Here is a 22067-nt window from a genome sequence, read left to right as displayed (position 1 = left end):
ACCAACATGGAGGAACCATGGAACACTCCCAAATCATATGAAAACATGTGCCCACCTCATTTTTACATTTCCAGCATAAACGATTATCAACAATCCCCATTTTGTAGAGTTTAGTTGGTGTCCAATAATATCTGTGTACTCTCTTATACTGAATAAATTTCCCTCTCGCTTCCCTAATATGTCTACCCACATTTGATAAAATATTTGACCACTCATTATCTTCAATATAACTTCCAAGATCCTTCTACCATACTGCTTTAAGATTGTTACACGGGTCACCCACAGAGTGCCTGAACATTTAATATAACACTGATGCTTTATGAACTTCCTGTGGTAGTGTACGGTATTCAGTTAAAGGGTTACTTTGTGGGTCACCATTGTTGAATATGCTACTAACGCAATGTCTTATTTGTAAATACTTCCAGAAATTCCCTTTATCTACAAAGTTATATTTCCTCTGCAAATCCACATACGACATAAAAATCCCAATCTCACTGAGACCACCTACTGTATTTACACCTTTAATCTTCCGTTCCTTCCAGTACACCATTCTTTTCCCAATGCGTTTCACAGGGGCATTCCAGAGCGAGGAGTATAACTGATTTAAATGTGACATTTTTACAAGATTCATGAATAGTGCTCCACACACCCCTTGAGTGAAATAGTATAGGATTTAGATTAGTGTTGTTTTCCACATGTTGTGAGAGAATGTTAAGGGGAGAATGCGGTGCAGCCAAGCTCCGTTCTATAACTACACAATCTAAATCAACATCTGCCCTGTCCCAATGTTTAGCTAACTTGATCATTTCAAAGGATAATTTATATGCCCTGACGTCTGGTAGACAGAGCCCACCCATGTCACTGGACATACACATCTTACTCATTTTAATTCTGGGCTTCTTCTTATCCTATAGAAAGTCAATAATAATTTTGTTGTATTGCTTGTCGATCAAATCTGAAATATTTAAAGGAAGCAGCATAGAAAGATAGTTAAACTGAGGTGCTCTGACCATTTTAACTACATTGACTTTATCTCAGAGTGACAGTCGCAGAACACCCCACTTAGCCAGATTATTTCTTAACCTACTCAATAATGGATCAGAATTTAAAGTAATTACTTCATCCAAATTCTGATTGTGTTTGACCCCTTGATACATCATTCCAACTGGCACCCATCTAAAATTAAACTGAGATACTGAATTTGAATAACACAATTTTGACATTGGCACAGCCTCAGATTTATAACCAGACACTTCAGAATATAATTAAATTGTTTTCATTAGTGGGCGTAAGGAATAAGGAGAGTAACTAATCAGTAATAAAATATCGTCAGCATACTGCATCAACTTATGTTCCTTTCTGCCCCCCTTCATGCCTCTAATATCTGGATCTGCTCTAATCACGACCTCCAAAGGTTCCAAAAACATCGTAAATAACAGTGGGGAGAGGGGGCAGCCTTGGAGTGTACCCCGTGAACTGTTGAATAATGGGGATATGATACCATTTGTAATTACTGCAGCTTTTGTGTTTTTATACAAAATTGTAATCCATGATTAAAGACAGAGTCAAACCCAAAGAATGACAAGGCCGTGGTTAAAAATCTCCACTCAACCCTGTGAAAGGCCTTTTCAACGTCCAGGGAGATGGCAGTAACTGGGATACTACTTGGGGAGTACAGCCATGTTAAGTGCAGAAATTTTACATTGTCAGTTGGGGATCTGCCTTTAATGAAGCCAACCTGGTCAGAGTTAATTATAGATGGTAAAACTTTCTCTAATCGCGAAGCCAGTATTTTAGTCAGTATCTTACAGTCCACATTAATTAAGCTTTTAGGCCTGTAATTGGAAGGGTCTATTGCATCCCTGTCTTTTTCTGGGATCAACGAATTAATGCTTCATTAAATGTATTAGGTAAAGATTCCAAATTAAATGCTTCTGAATAGATTTTTGTTAGAATAGGAGCCAATATGTCCAGAAATTTCTTATAATATTCAACTGGGAAGCCATCCATACCTGGAGATTTCTCCACTTTCATAGCTGCAATGGCCCGTCCGACGTCATCGTCAGTAATTGGGGCATCCAAGGACTCAGCTTGTTGTGGGGATGATGTAGCCAATTTTATGTTAGCGATAAACTGATTCAGCTCCTCCTGGTCATGATTAAACGGTGATGCATATCGATGTTCATAGAACTGTGGAAAGACTTCGCTTATTTCTTCAGATGATGACACTAATGTGTCCCCTTTCTTATTCACAGGTATAAGACTATTCGTCTTCTGCTGCTTTAAATATCGTGCCAGCAGCTTACCAGCTTTGTCACCACCTTCATAGAAACTTGTTTTTAATCTAAATAATGCATATTCTGCTTCTTTGTTATATATGTTATTTAGCTGGAATTTCAAATTGCTCAGATCTTTTTAGAAGTCATCGGTATTTTGTCTTGATAAGACCTTTTCCAATGTGGTTGTTTCTGCCTCCAGATGTTTTATCTACTGCAAATGCTGCGCTTTCGAACAACTAAACAACCAACATAACCTCAAAACATAGCGATAATATATTCCTGCCAGATTAACTAACAAATAAAAGCAAATAGGCAGGATAAACTCTGCAAAGAAACGGAAAAAAACAGACACACGAGATAGTCAGCGAAGTACCGTGCCAGCTAGTAAGCCTCGCACTAATCAGACCGCTTTAACCAGCTCCCCACCCATCCTGTTGTACCTAAAATGTTGTCTCCACCTATTACTGTCTCTTAGTCAGTGCCAGCGCCGCACTTTTCCTGAGTGAATTTCACTGCTTCTGCAGCAGTAGTAAAGAACGTGTTCTTTCCTTTCCACGTGAATCGGAGAACTGCTGCATAAGCGAGTGTACACGTCACGTTGACTCTTCGCAGCATTTTCCGAGCCGTAGTAAATGCGCTCCGTTTCTCAGCCAATTCTCTGGACATATCCGGAAAGAAGGAGACTTTGTATCCCTCCCACTCAACTCCTCTTTTTGCTATGGCCGCTTGCACCACTTTCTCTCTGGCTGAAGAGCGCAAGAATCGTATTAAGACCAACCTGGGGGGAGGGGGGCGATCCTCGCCCGACCTCGGAGCCGGGACCCGGTGCGCCCTCTCAATCTCAAGTTCTGCTTTCAGTTCGATGCCTAATCACTCCGACATGATTCTTTGCACACACTTAATCAGACCGCCCGTTTCCGCACCCTCCTTTAGACCGACTAGCCTGGCGTTGTTCCGTCCGCTCCTGTTCTCAAGCTCCTCGACACGGTTCCACAGCAGGTCCAAGCGTTTATTATTCTGCTCGCCAGCACCCACCAGCTGCACAGTGGTGTCCTCCACGCTGGAGAGGCGACCTCGTCTTCCGTCAGCCTCTCTTGAATGGCATTGACAGAGTTCTTCAACTCCGTTGTCGTTTCTTAAATTGGAGATAAATCAGTAGCCACCCCGAGCAGAATGGAACTTATACCACTAACCTCAACCAGTAAATTCTCCATGTTGGAGCCTCAGTCCGTCTGTGTCGTTAGCGTTTCTTGATCTTTGGAATGCGGGCCCTGACTTGTAGCCACGTGACTCGCTGTAGCGCTCTTCGAAGTTCTTGGCATCGTCCCAAATTATCTCGCAAAGTTGTTATTTTTCAGTAAAAAAACAAACAATTTGAACTCTCGATAAGCTGTATCCGAATAAGGCGGGATAAATATGCTCTAATTGATAGAATTTTATGTTGGGTCGTCGGAGCTCCATTAACATGCAGCCATCTTGCCCGGCACCCACGTGACGTCCATCTTATTTGTGTTTTTCTATGAATCCTGGATATGATATGAATTCTATGAATAAGTATCCTGGAGGGGAGGTTTGCTAAGGCTACTGGGGAGATTTTAAACTAGGATTTTTGGGGGTGGGGTGGGAACCGAACTGAAGAGACTTGGGAAGAGGAGATTGGATCACAAATAGAGAAAGCTTGTACACAGTGCAAGAGAGAGGATAGGCAGGTGACAGATAAGGGACGCGCTCAGACCGAAGGCTTGAGTTGTGTCTATTTTAATGCAAGGAGTGTTGTGAACAAAGCGGATTAGTACTTGGAGATATGATGTGTTGGCATTTACAGAGACTTGGATGTCTCAGGGACAGGATTGGTTATTTCAAGTGCCGGGTTTTAGATGTTTCAGAAAGGACAGGGAGGGAGGCAGAAGAGGTGTAGGCTGTTGATCAGAGATAGTGTCACAGGTGCAGAATAGGTGGGCAGCATAGAGGGATTTTCTATGCAGTCTCTGTGGGTGGAGGTTAGGAACCGGAAGGGTTCAATAACTTAACTGGGTTTTTTTTATTGGCCGCCCAATAGTAACAGGAATATCGAGGAGCAGATAAGGAAACAGATTCTGGAAAGGTGTAATAATTACAGAGATGTCGTGATGGGAGATTTTAATTTTACAAATATCGATTGGCATCTCCCTCGAGCGAGGGGCTGAGATGGGGTGAAGTTTGTTAGGTTTGTTCAGAATGGTTTCTTGACACAGTATGTAGATAAGCCTACAAGAGGAGAGGCTGTACTTGGTTTGGTATGGGAAATGAACCTGGTCAGGTGTCAGATCTCTCAGCGGGAGAGCATTTTGGAGATAGTGATCATAATTCTATCTTCTTTACAATAGCATTGGACAGAGATAGGACCAGACAAGTTAGAAAATATTTATTTGGTGTAAGGGGAATTATGAGGCTATCAGGGAAGAAATTGGAGACTTAAATTGGAAACAGATGTTCTCAGGGACAAGTACAGAAGAAATGCAGCAAATCTTCAGGGGATATATGTGTTGAGCTCTGTACAGGTGCGTTACAATGAGACAGGGAACTTACGGTAGAGTACAGGAACCGTGGTGTGCAGAGGCTGAAATAAATCTATTCAAGAAGAAAGGAAAACTTACAAAAGGTTCAGTGAGCTAGGTAATGTTAGAGATGTGGAAGATTGTAAGGCTACTAGGAAGGAGCTTAAGAAGGGAATTAGGAGAGATAGAAAGGGCGATGACTAGGTCTTGGCGGGCAGTATTAAGGAAACCCCCAAGGCATTCTACAAGTATGTGACGAGAAAGAGGATTTGATGTGAAAGAATAGGACCTATCAGATATGACTGTGGGGAAGTGTGTATGGAACTGGAGGAAATAACAAAGGAACTTAATGAATACTTTACTTCAGTATTCACTATGGAAACGGTTCTTAGTGATTGTAGTGATGACTTGCAGCGAACCGAAAAGCTTGAGCGTGTAGATATTAAGAAAGAGGATGTACTGGAGCTTTTGGAAAGCATCAAGTTGGATAAGTCGCCCGGTCCGGACGAAATATACACCATGCTACTGTAGGAGGTGAGGGAGAAGATTGCTTAGCCTCTGGCGATGATTTTTGCATCATCAATGGGGAAGGGGGAGGTTCTGTAGGAATGGAGGTTTGCGGATGTTGTTCCTTTATTGAAGAAAGGGAGTTCCGATAGCCATGGAAATTACGGGCCATTGAGTCTTAACTCAGTGATTAATAAGCTGATTGTGAACATACGGAGAGACAGGATTTATGAACATTTTGAGAGATATAATATCATTAGTAGTAGTTAGCATGTCTTCGTCAAGGGCAGGTCGTGTCTTATGATCCTGATCGAATTTTTTTTGAGTATGTGACTAAACGCATTGATGAATGAAGAGCAGCAGATATAGTGAAAATGGATTTCAGCAAGGCATTTGATAAGGTACCCCATGCAAGGGTTATAGAGAAAGTAAAGCCGCATGTGATCGAAGGGGACATCACTTTGTGGATCCAGGACTGGCTTGCCCACGGAAGGCAAAGGGTGGTTGTAGACGGGTAATATTCTGCATGGATGTCGGTTAACAGTGGAGTGCCTCAAGGATCTATTCTGGGACACTTACACTTCGTGATCTTTATAAATGACCAGGATGAGGAAACGGAGGGATAGTTTAGGAAGTTTGCTGATGACACAGAAGTTGGAGGTGTTGTGGAAAGTGTGGAGAATTGTCAGAGGTTACACCGGGACATTGATAGTATGCAAAACTGGACTGCGAAGCGGCTGATGGAGTTCTATCCAGATAGGTGTGAAGTGGTTCAGTTTGGTAGGTCAAATGTGATGACTGAATATAATATTAACGGTAAGACTCTTGGCAGTGTGAAGGATCAGAGGGAACCTGGGGTCCGAGTCCAAAGGACGCTCAGAGCAGTTGCTCATGTCGTAGAATTCTTTGAGACTTCTATGAGTTACAGACTGTAAGCTTCTGAAAACATCTACTAATTCCGCCTCTCCTCTGTGCACTCTGTCATCTGATCAACTTTCATTGGAGTTCCATTGGCATGGTGATTGGACGCCTCTGTATTTTGTCTATTCGTTAAGAAAAATTTTCTCCTTTTATCATTTATTCTTTATACTTTTCTCTGTGATTTTTCATGGACAGTTATCAGTAAGATTGGAAGTTCTTGTCACCATAAGCGAACGTTGGGAGGGAAGAAAATTCCTAACTAATTGCCAGTGAAATGTGGAAAATTATTTGCATTGTAAGGGTAAGAGGTAAAATTCGATGATAACATGTATTTGTCTTTTTATTCTTGTAGGAAACGATCTCGTTCCCGATCCAAAATATAAAACAAAATATGGTTGTCACAAAGGCAGGAAAAGCTGCTGAATGTTCCTATGTTCAGATAACTCGAAAAGGGTCAGGGAGGGAGGTAATAGAGATGGAGGAGTGGTATTGCCAATCAGGGATAGTATCGCAGATACAGAAAGTGAGGAAGTCGTGGAGAGATCGTTTATTGAGTCTCCGTGGGTGGAATTCAGAAATAGGAGGGGTTGCAGTCTATCTGATGGGAGTACTGTACAGCGCACACCACCAACAGGAACATCGAGGAGTAGGTCGGCAGGTCGATTTTGGAAAGCTGCTGAAACACGCACTTCCCTAATAATGATTCCATTAGCTTACATGCAAAAGATTTAAACAGGGCAGAGTTTGTTAGGTCTGTTAATGAAGGATTCCTGAATATGTGGACAGGCCAACTAGAAGAGAGGCCTTACTGGTACTAGTGCTAGCCAATGGAACAGGCCAGGTGTCAGATTGCTCCTCCCTAATCACATTCACGACTCCCTAATTTACCATACACTTGGAGAGGGACAAGAGCAGATTGTTTTGCAGGAGAGGAAATTATGATGCTATAATACATGAGCTTGTGAGTAGAAATTGGGAATTAGTTTTATCAGGGAAATGAACAAGGAAATGTGGAAGTTGTGAAGCGAACAATAATGGGTTTCTGGGTAGGGTTCTCCCAGTTGAACATGGATGTTTGGGAGAAGGAAGCATGGTTGGCAAGAGATGCGAAGCATCCCACCTAGAGGAAAGAAGAATTCCAATAACAAGTTTTGAAGGAAATATCAGACAGAACTCTTGAGTGTTACGAAGCAGCCAGGAAGGAGCTGACTAATGAACTTAAGAGAGCTAGAAGGAGGAATGAGAAGAGCTTGGCGAGTATGATTAAGGAAATCCCCAAGACGTTCTACACGTAGGTGAAGAACAGAAGGATGACTAGAGTGAGTAAAAGAAGAGGAACCATGTGCCTGGTGTCAGAGGAGGTAGGGGAGTTCCTTAATGAATAATGTTCTTCAGTATTCACCTCTGAGAAGGACCCTGACTTGTGTGTGGACAGCACAAACGGCATTATACGTTAAGAAGTAGGATATTGTCGAACTTTTGAAAAAAGTCAAAAGGCCCCGAGGCCGAATGGTGTACACCCTGGTTAGTACGGGAAACGACGGCAGAGAATGCTCCCTCTTGGTGATAATCTTTGCGCCCTGATTGGACACAGGAGGAGTAGCAGAAGACTGGAGGGTCTCAAATGTTATTATTTTGTTGAAGAAAGGGATTACGTACTTACTTATTTTCTTACTCTACTTTGTTGTCAGCAAACAATTGATACTAGAGCATACAATCATCACAGTGATACTTGACTCTGCACTTCGCGCTCTCTGGAGTACATTCGAAGTAAATATAATAAAAAAAATTAAATTATCAATCAAAATTATAAAATAGAGAAGGGAAAGTAAGGTAGTGCAAAAAGAAACCGAGAGACAGGGATAATCCTGGGAATTATAGACCAGAGCTACATGTCAGTGGTGGACAAACTTTGGAAGTGATTCTTAAAGGCAGAGTTTTTGAGCATTTGGAGAAGAATAGTATGATTACATAGAGTACAGCTAACTGGGGGGCAGTTCATTTCTCACAAACCTGATTGACTTTTTCGAGAAAGTGACTAAAGAAGTTGATAAAAGTAGAGCGGTGTATACGACGTAACTTGTGATGTAACTTGTGTGGAAAGATTGAAGAGGTTAGCGCTTTCTTCCTTGGAGCATAGGAGAATGAGGGGAGATTGGATAGAGATATGCAAAATGATGTGGAGAATAGATAGTGTAAATGTAAGCAGGCTTTTTACACCAGGGTTGGATGAGACTAGAATTAAAGGTCATGGTCTGCGGGTGAAAGGTGAAATGTTTAGGGCGAACATGAAGACGAACTTCATCTCAGAGAGTAGTGAGAGTGTGGAACGAGTTGCCAGTGGAAGTAGAGCATGTGGTATAAGTTCAATTTTTAAAATAAGTGTTAAATATTATGAGAATATGGATGGGAGTGGTACGGAGAGGTATGGTCTATGTACAGGGCAATGGGATAGTTGACGCAAGTCTGTTGGTGCTGTGGATAAGATTGTCGTAGTTTCCAACGGGATCGTTGATGGGATGCGTAGCTGGGCTGTTATGTATCAGATGGTTTACAATGCGGAAGAATGTGAAATAATGGACTTTGGAAGAGCGAAATCAAAGACAGAATATAAGGTTAAGGAGAAGATTCTTAGTAGTGTAGAGGACAAAGGGATCCTGGGGTCCACTCGCATAGATCTCTCAATAATTGCCGCTCGTCAATAAGGTTATTTAGAAGGCATTTAGCCTGCATTAGTCGAGGGATCGAGTTCAAGGCTAATGTTGTATTTCCATACAATTCTGTTTAGACTACACAGACATTGTTGTGTTTGATTCTGGTCGGAATAGGAAGGACGTGGAAGCTGTAGCGAGGGTTTAGAGGAGGTTTACAAGGGTACAAGAGGAATGTACAAGGGTATACGTGCTATCGTAGGGACAGAAATGTGGTCAGAGGGGGTGGGGTGGCCCTGTTGGTGAGGAATGAGATTCAGTCCTTTGCAAGGGGGGACATAGGGTCAGGAGAAGTAGAGTCTGTGTGGATAGAACTGAGGAACAGTAAGGGCAAAAGGTCCCAAAAGGCTGTTGTCTATAGGCCACCAAACAGTAGCATGAATATTGGGTGCAAATTGAATAGGGAGTTAACATTGGCATGTGGCAAAGGTAATGTCACAGTAGTTATGGGGGAATTTCAACATGCAGGTGAACTGGGAGGATCAGGTTGGTGCTGGACCACAGGATAGGGAGTTTGTAGAGTGCCTGCGGGATGCATTCTTGGAACAGCTTGTATGAGAACCGACCAGGGACAAGACTATTCTGGATTTAGTGTTATGTAATGAACAGGATTTGATAAGCGATCTTGCAGTAAAGGAGCCATTAGGAGGTAGTGATCATAATATGAGAAGTTTTTATCTGCAATTTGAGAAGGACAAGGGCAGATCGGAGGTGTCAGTGTTGCAGATGAACAGTGGAAACGATGGAGCCAATGAGGGAGAAGCTGGCCGAAGGTGACTGGACGGATAGCCTAGCAGAAAAGACAGTGGAACAGCAATGGCAGGTATTCTTGGGAATAATGCACAAGGTGCAAAATCAGTTCATCCCCCAGAGAAGGAAAGATTCAAAGGGGGGAAAGGGGCCACAGTGGTTGACAAAGGAAGTCAGAGATTGCATAGCATTAAAAAAGGAAATATGACAGAGCTAAGGTGAGTGGGAGGACAGATGATTGGGAAGTTTTTAAGGAACAACAGAACTTAACTAAAAAGACAATACGGGGAGAAAAAATGAGGTACGAACGCAAGCTATCCAGGAATATAAAGGAAGGTAGCAAAAGCTTTTTTAGGTATGTGAAGAGAAAGAAGATAGTTAAGGACAATGTTGGACCCTTGAAGAATGAATTGGGTGAAATTGTTATGGGAAACAGAGAAATGGCAGAAGAATTTAATGAGTACTTCAGATCTGTTTTCATTAAGGAAGACACAAGCAATCTCCCAGATGTATGGATGGGCCAAGGACATAAGGTAACAGAGGAAATGAAACAGATTGACATTAGGATGGAAACGGTGATGAGTAGACTGATGGGACTGAAGGCTGACAAATCCCCAGGTCCAGATGGTCTGCACCCTAGGGTACTAATTGAGGTGGCCCTGGAAATTGCGGATGCATTGGTAATCATTTTCCAATGTCCCTTAGATTCAGGATCAGTTCCTGAAGATTGGAGAATGGCTAATGTTATCCCACTTTTTAAGAAAGGAGGGAGGGAGTAAACGGAGAACTATCGACCTGTCAGCCTGAGATCGGTGGTGGGGAAGATGCTAGAGTCCATTATTAAGGATGAAATAGTGGCATATCTAGATAACAGTGATAGGACTGGGCCGAGCTAGCATGGATATACCAAGGGTAAATCATGCTTGACTAATCTGTTGGAGTTTTTCGACGATGTAACCAGGAAGTTAGACGGGGGAGATCCAGTGGATGTAGTGTACCTCGATTTTCAGAAGGCATTTGATAAGGTCCCACATAGGAGATTGGTGGGTAAAATCAAAGCTCAGGGCATTGGGGGGGGGAAGACATTGACATGGATAGAAAACTGGTTGGCAGATAGAAAGCAAAGGGTAGCGGTGAATGGGTGTTACTCGGAATGGCAGGTGGTGACTAGTGGGGTGCCACAGGGCTCGTTATTAGGACCACAGCTGTTTACAATTTACGTTAACGATTTGGATGAAGGCATAGAAAATAACATCAGCAAATTTGCTGATGATACTAAGCTGGGTGGCAGTGTGACATGTGATGAGGATGTTAGGAGAATTCCGGGTGACTTGGATAGGCGGGGTGAATGGGCAGATACTTGGCAGATGGCGTTTAATGTGAATAAGTGTGAGGTTATCCACTTTGGGATTAAGAACAGGAAGGCAGATTTTTATCTGAACGGTGTAGGGTTGGGTAGGAGAAATACAAAGAGATCTCGGAGTCCTTGTTCATCAGTCACTGAAGGTGAATGAGCAAGTGCAGCAGGCAGTGAAGAAGGCTAATGGAATGTTGGCCTTTATTACAAAGGGAATTGAGTACAAGAGCAAAGAAATCCTCTTGCATTTGTACAGAGCCCTGGTGAGACCACACCTGGAGTATTGTGTACAGTTTTGTGTACAGTTAAGGAAGGACATCCTGGCTGTAGAGGAAGTGCAGCGTAGATTCACGAGGTTAATTCCTGGGATGTCTGGACTGTCTTACGCCGAGAGGTTAGAGAGACTGGGTTGTACACGCTGGAATTAATGAGATTGAGAGGGGATCTGATTGAAACATATAAGATTATTAAGGGATTGGACAAGATAGAGACAGGAAATATGTTCCAGATGCTGGGAGAGTCCAGTACCAGAGGGCATGGCTTGAGAATAAGGGGTAGGTCATTTAGGGCACAGTTAAGGAAAAACTTCTTCTCCCGCTGCTGACAAAGGATACAGAAGCCCGTGTCTCCCTGAATATGACCAGCTGTAGTAAAACCATTTCCATGAAGAATACAATGCTAAAATTGGAAATTGAATTTACGCACGATGTTCAAATAAAGGCGGTATCAGGATTTCTTTTATTATGTATGTAAATTTCGCTGACAAGTAATTACACCACTTGTTCTGATGTAGCCATAGTGAATATGATTTCTTCAGGAAGAAAATATACCCAAGTACTAGCACAATGTCTATTTTGTCTATTTTATTTCATGGATGGCCAAAGTTTGATCACGTTCACTATCTACGCAAACGTTTGAAAAATGATGCTCTTGTCGGTAATATTGATCAAGGCAAAAACGCCACAGGAGATGGCATAGATTTTAATTACTTCGGGATAAAATTACATGGACGATATGAATTTCAGAACGAATGCTGTTTAAGAACGTCCACCAGGACGCAATGCCTGTTTTCTCCCGGTTGAAAAATGTGTCAGCGACAATCGCAAATTTAACATCTGTAGCTGAAATTCGTTTGTTTTATTTTAAAGAAACAGCCTCTAAACATGTTGTATTACATACAGCTGGATCACGCGATTTTTGTTTGATATGGGGTTGCCTGAGTCTCATGTTTATCCACGCAGGAGTAACGCTCGTGTGAGTTCCAGTCTGAGGCTGGCAGAGTCAGGTAACTGCTCGCACTGAACGTGTTGTCGGCGTCCTGCTGGATCCGGCTGGTCTCAACGCCATTCCTTCTCGTACTGCCGTCCACAGTCCACTCGATATTCACAGCGGCCGGATTAAACCCGCTCACTAAACACACCAGTGTGGCGGTGCCCTGTCCCCAAATTTCTTCCGCAGATGGTCGGAGGACGGATACGGCGGGTTTTCGCGGACCTGTAAATAGAAAGAAGTGCAGGGAGATGAGTTATTAATTGATATAAATTAGAATCAAACTTTGTCTTTTTTCAATTATTTTAGAACCATAAAGGTCAGAACGCATGAGAACCCGGGCACAACTGAATCTCATTAATGTGTTTTGATCTTCCACAAATGCATCAAAGGCAAATATATCATGAACACTAGAAATAGCTACAAAGTAAAGGAAAAAGAGGGTTTTTCATAATAGCAAAATTCAAAGCAAGAAAATAACAAATTTTGATAGACTGGCAAAAGAAAATCCGACTGGAGAAGCTTCGCTGACAGAAACCTCTATTCGTGAAATACTCTCTAATATACGTAAGATATACTTTATATATCCCATGGTACGCCGATCCAATCTGATGTAACTATACATAGTTAACATCGTGACAGATTATTGCCATGGTCCATGGTGTTAAATCGTAAAGACTTTAATCATAGAACCAATAAGAAACCCGGAAAGGGATATGGCAAAGCGCGTGGCAAAACTCCGAAATGTCGTCGCAGCTATTTACGTAAAAAGGAAGAGATATGGCGGTGGATTTGATTGACATACTGTGTCTTTGTCTCTCCTCGGAGATTGCGCGATTCGCCGCAGTAAAGGAGGGAATGTGATTGGCTAAAAATCATGGAACTATTGTAATGGGAATAAAAAATACCATTTATAGTTTTCTACCTGGATTTTTTAGTTTTTAGTCTCACAATTAATTCCGAAAGGGTTGTTTGGACCGGGGTGATACACACTGAAGGAAAACCCGTTAACAACTGTCAGAGGTCTATGAAATCCAGAAGATGTGGACATCTGAGTCAATGTATTCATAATGATTTTTTTTCAATGATTTGAAAAGTTGAACCCATTCACACAATAAGATATCAAGACTACAGAACAAAATTTACAAAGAAATCGTTTTACGGTAGTATCTCGGAGGAAAACGCGGCGGAAAGTCAGAAATGCTAAGGAGCGATTTTCCAGTGTTTCAGACCTCAGAGTTGTTATTCAAGGAAAAATCACTTACTACAGTAATGAGCAGGTATACAAAAATTAGATACCCAGTGTCCTGCGGGTTTGGAGAGATTGAAATGTAAACAAAACAGGTGGGCTGAGTGATAATTTGTTATCAAAGCTGAGACATTTACACTGAGACGGCGCAGAAGGTCAAACACACTGGAGAGGCCTAGGTGGGCTTTGGGGTGGCATCTTGCTGAAGGCAAATTGGGTAGAAGTTTGAACGGAGCACCAGAATCTTGATGACTTCCGGTTAATAGGTATAGAACAAGAGGAGCGCAAGTCACGTGAAAAGATCAAGTTGAGAAAAGAAAACTCGAAATTAGGCCTAAATGGAAGTTAAACCTAAGTGATAGTAGTTGCTATGACGAGCGAGAAGGAGCTTGGGAGGCTGAAAGATCTGAAGTTAGATAAGTCGACAAACTAGATGGACCACACTCCAGAATTCTGAAGGCGGTAATTGGATAGATTAGAGAGGCATTAGTAACGATCTTTCAAGAATGGGCCAATGGGTCCGCTGGACAAGAAAATCACAAATATTACTCCACACTCTCAGAAGAGAGGGACGCAAAATGCAGGAAATTATGGGACAGTTAGTCTGACGTCAATCAGTTTCTTAGTAAACATATCGATGTTTAATCGAAATTTAAACACATTGAGATTGCTAGAATCCATTAGTAAGGAGGAAATTTCTAGGTGGCATCCGATAAAATAAGCCGTGATCAGCATGGTTCCCTTAAGGGGAAATTTAATTATTAAATCTGCTGAGATTCCTTGAGAAAATACCAGGCAGGATATACAAATACGAATCAGTGGATGTTATTGACTTGGATTTTCAGAAGACCATTGACAAAGTGTCACACATCAGGCTGCTTAACACGATAAGAGCATAAGCTATCACAGGCATAGACGGAGCATTTGCTGACCGGCAGGAGAAAAGCATGAGGATAATCTGTTCTGGTTGGCTACCGGTAACTAGTGGTGTTCTGCAAGGATCGGTGTTGAGTCTGCTACGTTTCAGGCTGGAAGTTAATGATCTGAACGACGGGATTTACGGATTTGTGGACACGTTTGCGGATGATGCAAAGACAGGTGGAGGAGTAGGCAGTGTTGAGGCAGTAGGAGTCCGCAGAATGATCCTGACGGATCAGGTGAATGGGCAAAGAAGTGACAGATGGAGTACAGTGTAGGAAATTGCATGGCCGTGGACTATGGTAGAAGGAATAAAGGTACAGTCTTCTCCTAACCGGAGACCGAATTCAGAAATCGGAGGTGCAAGGAGACTCGGAAGTCATCCTGCAGGATTCCCAAAATGTTAACTTGCAGGCAAAAGCAAAGTTAGTATTCATTTCGAGATGAGTAGAATATAAAAGCAAGGATGTAATGCTAAGGTTTTAAAAGGCAATAGCCAGAGCAGATTTAGAGTATAGTGTGCAGTTCTGGACCACATATCAAAGAAAGGATGTGCTGACAAAAGCAGGCTTACAGGAAAGATGCCGACAATGAAAGAGTTAAAGTATACGGAGCATTTGATGGCCCTGGGCTTGTGCACGCTGGATTTCAGAAGAATGATTGGGGCGGGGAGGGGGGGTGGGTAGAGGTAGAGGATGAAGTCTCATTAACCTACCGAATACTTCTATTTATTTATTTGTTAATTAATTTTTAAGAAGAATTACATAAACTGAAGAGAATATTAGAATAGTGAAAAATTAACTCTCCCCCCTTAGATCCCTATCGAATACTGAAAGAGCTAGACTGAGTGCAAGTGGGAGGATGCTTCCTATATTCCGAGAGGCCAGACCCGAAAGAAAATCCTTTGAATATACGGACAGCACTTTAGAACAGAGATAGGGAGGATTTGATTTATCCGTAAAGTGGTGAATCTGTAGAATTTAGTCCCAAAGGAGGCTGTGGATACCAAGCCTTTGGGTTTACTTAAAACGGAGTTTTATAGTCTCTTGATTTGCAAACGGCATCAAAGGTTATGGGGAGAAGTCAGGAGAATGAGCTTGGGAGAAAATATACCAGCGACGATCAAACGATGGAGCAGACTCGTGGGGTCGTATTCCCTAATTCTGTTCCTCTGTTTTACCGCCTGAAGGAAATAGAAGTTCCCTATTGCAATTCGGTAACATGCAGAGCTCGGCTCTTGTCCATATTAAGCTTCCGGTTCAGGACAAAGTTTATTGTCAGTCAACTGAATACATGGATACGGTCAAACGTAACAACGTTTTAGGAGACCAAGGTGCACAACATAATACACACAAAGTAAAGTAAAATTAGCAGCAATTTATATTTTTTTAAAATAATAAAATATATTCCAGACGTTTGGCATTCAGATCCTTTAACTAAACACGACCTCACATCGGTTGTCTAGTGTAAGTCCAAACTGTTGGGAATATATTTTAATGCATCTGTTCCCTGGGAACCTTTTAAGAAACACTTGCTAACGGCACGAAGCATCAATTCACGAAGCTATTTTAAAAATGTTATGGCAATGAACTGAAGTTGTTTTGAAGATAGTTTTCAGCTAAATTTAGTAACCCTACCAAACAAACAGGATGCATACGCGCTAGATTTCTGCCTGCCATATTGTAAAGTTACAATGAGAAACGTCCTGTAAGCCGGGTCGAAGCATCAGGATTGATAATATTATTCCAAGGTTCAAACGAATAAAAAAACAAACAAAATCAAACGGTGATTAGACCCCAACAAATATTTACTTTCAATTGAAATTCAGTTTGGTTCCTCTCCGAAAGGTGAATATGTCCGTGCTAACATCCCCAGACACCACAGTAATAATCGACGGCGTCCTCCCACTGCACGTTGGTGATGGATAAATGTATTTGGTTGCTCGATGACTCTACGGAACCGGTGAATCGATCTGGAATTCCCGATCCTGTTGTGGAGCTTCCATGCAACACAAAAACTGGGGCGCCGCCGGGTTTCGCATGAACCAGCTCGTGTAGTAGCTGTCGATGCTACCCCCCTGACATGGTACAACTGATTTTCACAGTTCTACCCGGAGTCGCTGATACGGACGGAGACTGAGTCAAAGTCATCTCTGCGTTTGCAGCTGGAGAAAGTAACAAATAATTATTTTAAACCCTTAAGTACCAACACAACATAAAGGACAGTATAAAGGTTGAAGTATTCTACCTAATGAGCAAACAGGACGCAAACGCGGAAAGAACCAGGACCCATTTAGCCATGGTGAAGCTGATAAGAATCAGAAGTCAAAGGCTTTCGGACACAAGTCCTGTTCAGGGCTTTCGAAGCTGCTCCTTAAGAACTGTGGAAGACTGCAAAGCCACTGAAATATATATTGATGCAGATCTCTACTCACGAATGAATTGGGTCTTGGTTTCAGGAAATGGCGGGGCAACTATGTAAACGATGCTGGGTTCGGGAGGGTTGAGAAATTCAAGTTCAGTGGAGGGGACGTCACCAACAACCTATCCTGGCCCAACCACGTAGATGTCACGGCAAAGAGCGCTCACAAGCGCTCTAACTTTGACTTCAGCAATTTTTATCGATGAATTCCGTCTGGATGCATCACGGCTGGGCATGGTGTCTGCTCTGCTGGTAATTAAAATAAACTAAAGAGAGTTGCGCATAGAGCTCAGCACATCACGGAAGGCAACTCCTCTCCATGGATTCTGTGTACACTTTTGCTGCCTCGGCAAATCAGCCAATATAGGCAAAGACGTCAACCATCACGGACATTCTCTCTCCTCCCCCATCCGATCAGGCAGAAGATCCAAAACCCTTAAAGGCACATACCACCAGGCTCAAGGACAGCGTCTGTCTCGGTGTTATGTGATCACTGAATGTTTCCCTACTGTGATCAGACAGACTCTTGGCCTGACAATCTACGTCGATATGCCCTTACACCTTACCGCCTACCTGTACTGCACTTCCCTGTAACTGTAACACTTTATTCTGCTCGCTTGTGCTATCTCAATGCACTGATAAACTGATCTGCATGAATGACCTGCAAAACAGTTTGTTCTCTGCACCTCGGTACATGTGACAACATTTAAGCAATTTGAAAATTTACCAACTTATGACCGATTCACAGGTTCACTGTCACTGACATTTGCTCAATTCCACACAGCCCTAAACTACACCCCCCACATACAAATGCATAGGGGACGCATAAACCAACAGTGTATCAAAATGGGAAGAAGCGACTGAAGTACTGTGGGCTTGAGTTTGCCATGGGCGGAAATAGGTCCGGGGAGAATTGCTGCATCTTACCAGAAATACGAAGCGATTAATGGACAACAGGCGAACAGAAAGACTAGCTTACAACGAATTGATTATTGCGAGAATACAGAAATGTTATAAGGAAAGCTGAGAAGGAAAGTATCATCAGTAAAATCCACAGAATATCGTGTTAAACTGTTCGGGTAAAAGCTTTCCTGTGTTACATGTTATACGCTTATAACGTCAACGTAGGACGCCTTGTTGATTAACTGCCACAATGCATTTAATGTGTTGGCTGCACAGATGAGCTGAAATGCCTGTGATGATGGACAGACAATGCAACTGTTTAGCGTTTCACTGAGGGTGGCGGGAACGAAGGGAGTGCCATAGTGGAATACGATACTTGGAAAATCGATTGAAAAAGTTTCCGATTTTCAGCGGAAGTTTCTCCACTTGAGCATATAGATTTTAAGAAAGAGGATGTTCTGGAGCTTTTGGAAAGCATCAACTTGTACAAGTTGCCGGGACCGGACAAAATGTACCACAGGCTACTGTAGGAGGCAAGGGAAGAAATTGCTTTGCCTCTGGTGATGAATTTCTCATCATCAATCGGGAAAGGGGAAGTTCAGGAGGACAGGCGGTTTGCGGATGTTGTTAGGTTATTGACGAAAAGGAGAAGTGACAGACCAGGAAATTATAGACCAGCGAGTCTTACATCAGTGCTTGGTAAGATGTTGGAGAAAAGCCCTAGTGGCAGGATTTTTGATGTATAATATGATTAGGAGTAGTCGGCACGCCTTTCTAAAGGCCAGGTGCTGCCTTACGAGTCTGATTGAATTCTTTTTGAGGATGTGACTAAACGCATTGATGAAGGAAGATCAGTAGATGTAGTGTATATGGATTTCAGCAAGACATTTGATAAGGTACCCTTTGCAAGGCTTATAGAGAAAGTAAGGAAGCATGGGATCCATGGGGACACTACTTTGTGGATCTAGAACTGGCTTGCCCACAGAAGGTAAAGTACGGTTGTAAACGGGACATATTCTGCATGGAGGACGGTCATGGAGGATCTGTTCTGGGACCCTTACTCTTCGTGATTTTTGTAAATAATTTGGATGAAGTGGAGGGATGGGTTAGTAAGTTTGCAGATGACATAAATGTTGGAGGTGCTGTGGATAGTGTGGAGGATTGTCAGAGATTACCGAGAGACATTGATAGGATGCAAAACGGAGCTGAGAAGTGGCAGATGGAGTTCAACCCAGATAAGTGAAAAGTGGTTATTTTGGTAGGTCAAATAGGATGGCAGCATATCGTATTAATGTTATAACTCTTGGCAGTGTGGAGCATCAGAGGGATTTTGGGGTCCGAGTCCATAGGATACTCAAAGTAGCTGTGTAGGTTGACTCTGTGGTTAAGAAGGCGGATGGTATATTGGCCTTCATCAGTCGTGGAATTGCATTTATGAGCCGAGCGGTATGTTGCAGATATATTGGACCCTGGTCAGGCCCGATTTGGAGTACTGTGCTCAGTTCTGGTCGCCTCACTACAGAAAGGATGTGGAAGCCATTGAAAGGGTGCAGAGTAGATTTACTAGGGTGTTGCCTGGATTGGGGAGCAACCTTATAAGAATAGGTTGAGTGAACTCGGCCTTTTCTCCTTGGAGCGAAGGACGATGAGAGGTGATCTGATAGAGGTGCACAAGATGATGAGAGGCATTGACCATGTGGATAGTCAGAGTCTTTTTCCCAGGGCTGAAAAGGTTGCCAGAAGAGGACACATGTTTAAGGTTGCTGGGGAGTAGGAACAGACGTGATGTCAGGGGTACGATTTTTACTCAGAGTGGTGAGTACGTGGAATGGGCTGCCGGCAATGGTGGTGGAGGCGGATACGATGGGGTCTTTTAAGAATGTTCTAGATAGGTACATGGAGCTTAGCAAAATAGAGGGCTATAGGTAAGCCTAGCAATTTGTAATGTAGGGACGTGTGCGGCACAACTTTGTGGGCCGAAGGGCCTGTATTGTGCTGTAGGTTTTCTAAGTTTCTATGTTTCTATGTAAATTTTGTTTAAAACACAGAGAGCTGTGAAGGATTGCATTAGCATATCCTGTCGAATGTTCGCCATTACACGGAAATTATCCTACAAACTCGAGCGCCAAATGTCAGTTGCAGCAATTATCGCCCGAGTTCTCTCGGTAATATTTCCCGATGTTTGCATGATATCAGTTTGAAAAAGATAACATTCATTCTGGAGTAATGACTCCAATGAATACATTTTGGGTAATTGATGCAGAGCGCAGTCGCTGCTATATTATGTGTTCAGGGCCCGGTTCTTCCATTCTCTGAAGCAAATATGGGTATCAAGTGATGCAACATTTCCACCTACTGACGTAAATGACGAACCAATATAATGTGACATTCACAATGTGCTACACTGTGGACACTTGAATATGGAGATTATTTGAGGTTTTGAATTGCCATTTCTCTTGATGCAGATATGGAATCACATGGCATTGAGGGAGACTGGGGCCAGGAATCAAATGGATCTTCATGAAAATAAAAACTTCTTGTTCAGTAATATCCGCCTGACACGTCACATTTAGGATACGAAGTAGGCCCCTCGGCCCTCCTGCCTGATACTCTGATAAATAAAAATGCAGCTGATTCCAAAGGAATCTCCGCCTCTAATCGCTTCTTAGTGTCCTTTGGGTGGTGCGAGAACACGTCATTCGAAAATAGCCCAAAATATTTAACGAGCACCTCACAGACCTTGACCCAATTTTTTAGTTTGAAGTATAATTCCAAATAATCATGAAGGTGCAATTACGTTAAACAGCCATTGTTTCGTTGGATGCAGGTTGCCCTAATACCTTGCCAGGATTCATATACCACAGGAGAATTTTGTTTTATTGTTTTTCAGACCACTTCTTCCTCTCCGTGCCCTGAAAATTGGCAATTCATCATCATTTCTTTGTGTTAAACATTCATTATCAACGAATCCTTGAGCATTTTATCATCTTCCTGACCTTCCTGAATGCGACGTTACCTTTAACATTCTTGTCCCAATCCAAATAGTCCAGCAGGCAAGCCTCTGTAATATCTGTCCGTCCATGCTTATTTACCTGGATTTCCGCTTTCAGCTGGCTGCTTTCTGTGAAATGTCCTGTGCTCTTTCATATACAGTCAGTGGTAATTTTATTTGAGGTTAAGAGAATGATACAAAAGCAAATTAAAAAAAAAATAAAATAATTAATGAGCGAGCTCAAGGGAGAATGGCCAAACTGGTTGAAGCCGACAGAAAAGCGACAGTAGCTCAATTAACCACGCGTTACACCAGGTCTGTGCAGAAGAGCATTTCTGAACGCACAATACGTCGAACCTCGAAGTGAATAAGCTGTAGGAGGAGAGGACCACGAACATAAACTCACGAGGCACATTATTGTATGAAAATCGCACGAGACTCGCAATTTCTAAGATACTCAAGGCATCCCGTCTGGAACAAACATTCATACCACGCTCAAAATAATTTAGATCACATTTCTTCCACATTCGGATGTTTGGTCTGAACAACAGCTGCTGCTCTTGTCTGCATGTTCATTAACTTGCTGCTTTATGACTGACTGATTAGATATCTGCATGAAGGAACCGATGTGCAGGCGTACCTAATAAAGTGACCACTAATGCTTGTTCTTTAGCGTTTTCAAGACAAGGCTTGGTTATTGTGCAGCGAGGTCCAATTAGACCTATGAAAGAATGTAGGTTGAGCATTACTGGTATGGACAGAGGTTACAAGGTAACAGATCAACGACTTGGAGGCTTGCCACATGGTAGCCAATTAATACAACCAATAGGAGGAGGTGATTGCATTTCCAAATGTCTGCAAAACGGAATTACAATTATATAGCTCTTTTGTGCCTCTTGCGATTCCTAAATCACATAAACCAGACCTTAGCGATTCATCTCACTTCCTCTGTTGATTTGTAGGGTATGGTACGCTTTTCACAAACAGGTGATAATATTGTTGGCATTTCTTTTAAAAGTCCCTATACGAAACAAAACCAAAAATAGATATGGAGAAATTGTTCTGGATAAGAAAGACTTAAAAGAACTGTAACCGGAGCCATTTCAGTAGTAGTTTGGAATAATATATACCTGAAACAGTTGCAGGCTTTGGTTCCGTGGATTGACAAGCAGAACATCGTTTAGCTACAGCAATCAACCAAGTATTTGTCTACTCTGAGGTTATGGAATGTTAGGGCACCAGATGAGATGTAC

The 22067-nt window shown here is 42.4% G+C and overlaps 1 pseudogene; it reads right to left on the bottom strand.

Moving 5' to 3' along the window:
- Positions 1 to 12233: 12233 nt before the first annotated feature.
- On the bottom strand, positions 12234 to 16648 carry LOC132400379 (immunoglobulin lambda-1 light chain-like; annotated as a pseudogene).
- Positions 16649 to 22067: the final 5419 nt, after the last annotated feature.

Source organism: Hypanus sabinus, chromosome 10 (genome assembly GCF_030144855.1).
Source record: "Hypanus sabinus isolate sHypSab1 chromosome 10, sHypSab1.hap1, whole genome shotgun sequence".
NCBI classification, from domain to species: domain Eukaryota; kingdom Metazoa; phylum Chordata; class Chondrichthyes; order Myliobatiformes; family Dasyatidae; genus Hypanus; species Hypanus sabinus.
This window is presented reverse-complemented; position numbering and strand designations above follow the sequence as displayed.